The sequence below is a fragment of the Ranitomeya imitator genome, chromosome 7, assembly GCF_032444005.1.
Source record: "Ranitomeya imitator isolate aRanImi1 chromosome 7, aRanImi1.pri, whole genome shotgun sequence".
Taxonomy (NCBI): domain Eukaryota; kingdom Metazoa; phylum Chordata; class Amphibia; order Anura; family Dendrobatidae; genus Ranitomeya; species Ranitomeya imitator.
Genome location: NC_091288.1, coordinates 225,533,195 through 225,541,180, shown reverse-complemented (window position 1 = coordinate 225,541,180; position 7,986 = coordinate 225,533,195).

Genomic DNA, 7,986 nt, shown 5'->3' with positions numbered 1-7,986 from the left:
TCGCTAACTCCTGATAGGGGTTCCTCAGCCATCCCACCCTGGGAAGTGATGCGGCTGAGCACTCCTGCACCTGTGAACACATCCTCCTTGGGACACAAAAGGTTAGAAGGTAACATATGCACATTTTCATCATCAGCATTATCAGGATTACCCTCGGCATTTTCAGAACAATCATTATCAAGTACATCATCACCCAGTAAAGCAGTGTCAGGTAACACATGCAATTTCCCATTGCCATCATCGGCATTCGATCGGGGAGGGGAGTCAGGGACGTAATATGCAACCATCCTCCCCAAATCAGTCCCCAATAAAACATCAATGGGTAAGTTATCGACAGCCCCACTTCCTTGACCCCACTCCCGGCACCCTAATCTATATACACCCGAGCCATTGGCAAGGGACAGCTGAGGCCCCCAATCCCAGTGACAGTCAGGGTTTTCGCCGGAATGATCTCTGGTGAGGCGGCAGCTCGGGTGGTTGGTGAAGCGACAGCTCGGGTGGTTGGTGAGGCGGCAGAATGGTTATTGCAGGCTGTAGGCTTTCCTGGATAGGTTTTCAGGTACCGCCTGAAGGATCCGAGGGTGGTGGATAATCGGACGTGTTGAGGCATGGAATTCCAGAGGATGGGGGATATTCAGGAGAAATCTTGTAGGCGGTTGTATGAGGAACACATCGCCGTAGCTGTTGTGTGGGCCACGTTGGAGGTTCCGGAACTTTCTACGGTAAACCTCAGGTGTAAGCTGGTATTTTGCTATCATGGCCTGCTTGATGGCCTCATAGTCACCATCTTGGTCTTGAGGGAGAGCAGCAAATGCCTCCAGAGCTTTGCCTCTTAGCCCTGGGGTCAGGTATCGGGCCCATTGGTCCCCAGGCAGCCGGTACTGTCTGCAGGCTTTCTCAAAGGCCCGCAGAAAAGTGTCCAAGTCTCCGTCCTTTTCCATCACAGGAAAGTGCTCTGGCCGGGGTTTAGGGGTCTGGGCATTGCTGGACTCACTGCCCCACATTGTGGATGGTACTACCCCAAGTTGGGCCATGTGCAGTTCATGGGCCTCCCACTCAGTTCGGTATTGCTGGATCAGCTGCAGACGTCCATCACGGTCGTCAGCGGGGAGTAGTTCCAAGACTGCCAGATTGGGGTCCAATCCGCCCTTGTTGCTAGTAGGACTGGCATTCAGTGGTTGGACCTCTGCTGCAGCACCATTTTCGCTTGTGCTGGCTTCTGCGGCCACTGGGCTCTGAGGCTGGGCTTGGTCTGCCATGGGGGTCCAGGCCCTGGTACGTGTATACTCCAACAAGTTTCCCTCTTCTGCTGGGTGTACCAGGCTTCTCCTTTTGCGGCCATCATTGCCAAATAAAAGATAGGATAGAAAAACGGAGAAGGGTAAAGGGTAATCGCAAGTGCACACACTTGTCTCAGGACTATGAAATCATAGAATGATAGAGTTGGAAGGGACCTCCTGGGTCATCTGGTCCAACCCCCTGCTCAAAGCAGGATTTACTAAATTATCCCAGAGATGTCTGTCCAGCCGGTTTGAAAACTTAAACTAGTAAACACTGAGCTTGTTCTCCAAAACTTATTTGCGCCAAATACTCTCAAGAACTGTGCAAGTTTTTAGTCAGGAATGATTGCTCAAAGCCAATCACTAATGCTCTATTACCCCACCGCTCTGCCACCAATATGTCACGGATCCTACCGTGCTGCCTACAATATGTCACGGTTCACGGTGAAGATACTTTTATGACCCCCCACCACTCACACCAATTTGTCACAAACCGGGGTTGTTTGGTTGCCCCTGGTTCCTTCTGAAGGGGATTTATCTATATCCCAGTTCCGGTTTGGAACTTGCAGCTCTCTGGCGCCCCCTTACCCTCAGGTCAGACTAGGTACTGCACCTAGGTTAATTACTCGCCAGAAAGGCAGCCTGCTGCTATGTATTGGCTATTGGGCACGCTGCAGCGAGGGCGATATAACTACTCCCACTCAGGCGGGAACAATAATTACCAATGCTGCCGTCGCTACAAAGCCTTCCAAATGCACAGAACAAAGTATGCTATCACCAGCTCTGATTCGCTTAGGATTAACGGGTCCGGAGCCAACCCAAATCAGTAGCGTAATTCACCTCAGGACGCGACAGTTCGTTTATATAGCAGGGAGAGACAAGCTAGTAAATTGTATATTTTACTCCAAAAAAAAAAGGTAGGCAGTGTTTACAAAGTATTAAAAAGATATTATAAAGAAGACAAAATCATGTGTACATCACAATTACAAATAAAAGGATTAAGATTGAAAAACCACTTACATAGCGTTCAGATCATTTCATATCATCATGGCTGGCCGTAGGCTGAGGAGGATACACACATCTAGATGCATGTCACATCTATAGAGCAGCAGGACCCCGGACGCAAAGACACTCCGAGAATGCTGTCTCACCAAGATATTCTTAGCTCAAAACCCAGGCACTACTCCTGTGGTGACATCAGTTAGGGGCTGACATCTCCCCTTTACTTAGAATTTAGGCTTCGGTTTCACCAGACAAAGACATTCCTTGGGTTGGTAAGGGGAGGCGGAACAAGTGGCTTTAAGGGATTGGTCTTCTGCAGTTAAAAGCTATCAACTGCTCCACATTGGTATCAAGTTGCACAGAGTATCTGCCATAGGGCTTTGTTTGTAGTATGAGCGAATGCAGAGGGGGAGAAAGGGGGGTATCGAAACTGCAGTGTGTGTCTGGAAGCCATGTAACCTACTGAAACTAAACTCACAATATGGCATTTTTACATTATCGTGACAAATAGATTAGCTTTTTCCTCGTCATCTACAACCATTCTTTCCTCACTATTTTTTAAGGGGCCGACGCTTTCACTTATGATTCTTTTACTATCCATATAGTTGAATATTTTGGGATTAGTTTTACTCTCCTTAGCAATGTGCTTCTCTGTTTCCTTTAATTAGTTTTTTAGATAAAGTATTTTTCTCCCTATAGTTTTTTAGAGCTTCAATGGTGCCATCCTGCTTTAGTAGTGCAAATGCTTTCTTTTTACTGTTAATTGCCTGTCTTACTTCTTTGTTTAGCCACATTGGGTTTTTCCTATTTCTAGTCCTTTTATTCCCACAAGGTATAAACCGCTTACACTGCCTATTTAGGATGTTCTTAAACATTTCCCATTTATTATCTGTATTCTTATTTCTGAGGATATTGTCCCAGTCTACCAGATTAAGGGCATCTCTAAAGGTACCGTCACATTAAGCGACGCTGCAGCGATATAGACAACGACATTCCTGTCACGTCCCCCAGCGTCAGCTTCCCTGCACTGTGTAAGCGCCGGCCGGAAAGCAGAGCGGTGACATCACCGCTGTGCTTTGCTTTACGGCCGGCCGGCGCTGACACTGAGGGACGTGACAGGAATGTAAGTATGAAGTGTTTTTTTTTTTTACTTTTACCTTTGGTAACCAGGGTAAACATCGGGTTACTAAGCGCAGCCTTGTGCTTAGTAACCCGATGTTTACCCTGGTTACCAGTGAAGACATCGCTGGATCGGCGTCACACACGCCGATCCAGCGATGTCAGCGGGAGATCCAGCGACAAAATAAAGTCCTGGACTTTCCCCAGTGACCAACGATCTCCCAGCAGGGGCCTGATCGTTGGTCGCTGTCACGCATAACGATTTCGTTAACGATATCGTTGTGACGGTACCTTTAGCTGGTCAAACTTTGCGTTCCTAAAGTTCAGTGTTTTTGTGACTCCCTGACAAGTCCCCGTAGTGAAAGACAAGTGACACTGTACAATATTGTGGTCGCTATTTCCTAGATGCAGATTTGTTATTCTGTCAGGTCTATTAGATAGTATTAGGTCTAAAAGTGCTGCTCCTCTGGTTGGATTCTGCACCAATTGTCAAAGATAATTTTTCTTGGTTATTAGCAGAAACCTGTTGCCTTATAAACATAATCTTTATTTTTATATAGCGCTAACATATTCCGCAGCGCTTTACAGTTTTGCACACATTATCATCACTGCCCCCGATGGGGCTCAGATAATGAGGTCCTATCAGTGGAATTGCCGACTTCATCTTGAATCTTCGATACACAATATGACGGCTGAGACCCTTGAGATTTGAGAATCCCACACTGTCTGTCTGCTATCTCGGCCATCTTTTCTGCTCGCTTTCTAAAACTGAACATGGACAAAACAGAATTCATCATCTTTCTCCCATCTCATTCTGCCCTCCACGAGACCTATTCATCAATGTCAATGGCTGCTCACTTTCCTCAGTCCCACACGCTCGTTGCCTTGGGGGTGATCCTCGACTCTGCCATCTCAAGCTATATATCCAAGCCCTTGCCTCCTCCGGCCGACAAACTCAAAAATATTTCCCGGATCCGTGCTTTCCTTGACCATGAATCCACAAAAACACTAGTGCATGCCCTTATCTCCCGCCTGGACTACTGCAACCTCCTACTCTCTGGCCTCCCCTCTAGCAACTCTCCAATCCATCCTACACTCTGCTGTCCGACTGATCCACCTGTCTCCCCATTATTTCCCGGCCTCTCCCCTCTCTGCCAATCCCTTCACTGGCTCCCCATTAACCAGAGACTCCAGTTCAAAACCCTAACCATGACATACAAAGCTGTCCACAACCTGTCTCCTCCATACATGTGTGACATGGTCTTCCGGTACTTACCCACACACAACCTTCGATCCTCACAAGATCTCCTCCTCTATTCTCCTCTTATCTCCTCTTCCGTGCTTCCCCCATACTCGAACTCTGTACCCCAACAAATCAGACTCTCGCCTACCAAAGAAACCTTCAAAAAAGAACCTGAAGACTGACCTCTTCCGACAAGCCTACAACCTGCACTGATCCTTAGCCTGCTGAACCGCAGCATGACCAACTCTACCCTCTCCTCCTGTATCCTCACCCATCCCCGTAGACTGTGAGCCCTCGTGGGCAGGGTCCTCTCTCTGTACTTGTGTGTGCCTTGTTTTGCTCATGTTTATTGTAATTGTCTATCTGCCCTTTCCACGTGTAAAGCACCATGTTAATAAATAGCGCTATAAAAATGTATAATAATAATAATTTATTATAATGCGGGCATCTCCTGAAGATTTTTTCACCAGAAAGAGGCGGGAGTAGTGACCTCTTCCCCACTCCTCCACTGGTACTGGGGAGGTTGCATTTAACTTTAGCAGTTTCTGTAGACCTGATATCAGTAAGTTCTGGGCTTCCTGAGATGGCAGGGAGGTGACTCTTAGACCCCGAGGAGGGCAGGATTCGAACTCTATAAGGAGGCCCTCCTTGATAACGTCGAGGACCCACTGGCAATGGGAAATGGCCAGCCATTGGTGGAAGAAATTCGAAAGCCTCCCTCCTACAGTGTCGGAGTCATTGCTTGTCCTGGTGCTGCTGCTGGGGGACAAGGATGTTCTTGCCTGTCCCCTGAGCATAGCTTCACCTACCTGTTTTCCCTTTACACTAGGCTTGAGAGGTCTGAGGCAGAGAGGTACGAAGAGGTGCTCAAGAAGAGTCTTCTTTTTGTCTGTGGCCTTCTCCAGTATGTCATCAAGAGCTGGTCCAAAGACATATTCACCCTTAAAGGGGATGTAGCAAAGTTTGATCTTGGAAGTGACATCCCCACTCCACATTTTAAGCCACAGAGCCCTTCTAGCAGAGTTGGACTGGACCAGAGATGCAAACCGATTCTGCAGATGTGCCAGCCAAGAATCCAGTCACCATTTTGAGTAACGGAAGGGAATCCAATAACTCCCCTCTTAAGGTCCCCTGAGAAATGTGATTCTCGAATTGATCAAGCCACCGGAAGAGGGATCTGGCAACACAGGTGGAAGCTATGTTGGTCTTAAGTGACGAGGTGGTGAGGTCTCCCATGATTTTTTCAGCAGGCTTTCCACCTTCCTATCCAATAGGTCCTTAAGCTGGGATGAGTCCTCAAAGGGGAGTGCAGTTTCCTTGGCTACTCTTGCCACCTGCACATCCACCTTAGGAACATCCCAGGTAACCGATTCACCCTCCAGAGGAAATCTATGCTCAAGTTCTGAGAGGGTGCTCAGCAGTTTCTCTGGGGACTCCCACTCCTGAGAGATCATGTTCATGTTCTCTTGGACCAGGAACCCAACCTGCCTTCCCGCTTTCAACCCTCCAAACATTTAATCTTGGTATCAGGAACACAGTGACTGATGCACAGATCAGATCAGTATATGTGTCCCACCTGCGTACTGAGTTACCTGGTTCTTAGTGCACGGAGGGTTTGCCGGGACGAGCGTTACTGCTGGTGTGCAGGACCTGTGACCGCTGAGGGAGGGTCCAGGACGGAGCCAACCAGCGAACTCCTGGAGGGGATATTGGAGAGCGGTGGGGACCGGCAGGGCCGAGGGGAGGTCAGGTGAACCGAGGTCAAGGCCGAGAGGTCAGCAGGGAATCAGAATGAGAGACAAGAGAATGGTCAGGTCAAAGCCGAGTCAGATACCAGGAGAGCGACGGAGGCACCAGGGGAACAGGCAAAACGGGCAGTCACAAAACGAAGCAGGAGTCAATACCAGGCGAACAACAAATGGTACAGAATCAGCAGACAAGAGCAAAACAGGAACAGACCAGGTCAGGAACAGGGGGATCACACGAAAGCTTGCCCAAGCACTCAAGGGTCAACTAACTCAGCCGAGGGCAGGAGTATCCCTGACAAACTGACAGCCCAAGATAGGCCATTTAAAGCCCTCCCAAAGCCAGAGGGAGGCCACCAGGACTAACCCCAGAGGTCCTACACAAAACTTAATACAGACCATGACACTTGGATTGTTTGGGGAACCTGTTCCTCCTTCAAGCCCATAGTGTTAGGGCCTGCGCCAATTACCTGTTCCATATACTCTGTGGAGGAGAGATTCTTTAGCCTCTGATGTTTTATGGGATGATTCTTCCCATTTTTCTGAAGCTGAGCCATAACAGCCTTCAGACTGAGTCAGAGTCCTCAGTTTGGATCCTTCTTCTCTTAGGGGGTGATGGCCCCGGAGAAGGAGGAGTAAAGGTTGCTAAGGAGGACTGAACCTCCTGCTTACAAGGGTACGTATCTCATCCAGAAGCGAGGGATGTTCAGCCCTAACCACCTTATCTGCACACTCTTGTCACAGTTTCTTCTCGCAACGAGGGCAGCTTCTTATTGCAGATGGCACATTTAAGGACCTTCTTAGCCGGATGTTTGTGGGCAGACTTGTGTCCCTAGGAAGAGAAGTAGAACTAAAAGGGACCCAATATCACTGAACCAGGACCCTGGCTAGGACCCCCCTCCACAGACTTCCTGAGGCTGGGGCAGCACTGGGCTCTGCAGATGCCGTCGTAGAAGGTGACTAGAGAAAAAATGACTGCTTACAATATCACGGCACCTCTGTGCCATATTCATGCTGAATTTAAGTTTGGCGATCATTTTCCGAACAAATTCACTCATCATTAGTCATCAACAGGTGACAACAGATACAGGGAAAGGAAGAGTCACAGTCATCAACTGGTAAGTATTCTACTGCAGGCGGGGGAACAGAAGACAGCGGCTGGTAAGTATTCTACGGCAGGCAGGGACCCAAAGACGGTGGAAGGTAAGCATTATACTGCAGGCAGGGAACAGAAGACGGCAGAAAGTAAGCATTATACTGCAGGCAGGGAACAGAAGACGGCAGAAAGTAAGCATTATACTGCAGGCAGGGAACAGAAGACGGCGGCTGGTAAGCATTATATTGCAGGCAGGGAACAGAAGACGGTGGAAGGTAAGCATTATACTGCAGGCAGGGACCCAAAGACGGTGGAAGGTAAGCATTATACTGCAGGCAGGGAACAGAAGACGGCAGAAGGTAAGCATTATACTGCAGGCAGGGAACAGAAGACGGCAGAAAGTAAGCATTATACTGCAGGCAGGGAACAGAAGACGGCAGAAAGTAAGCATTATACTGCAGGCAGGGAACAGAAGACGGCGGCTGGTAAGCATTATACTGC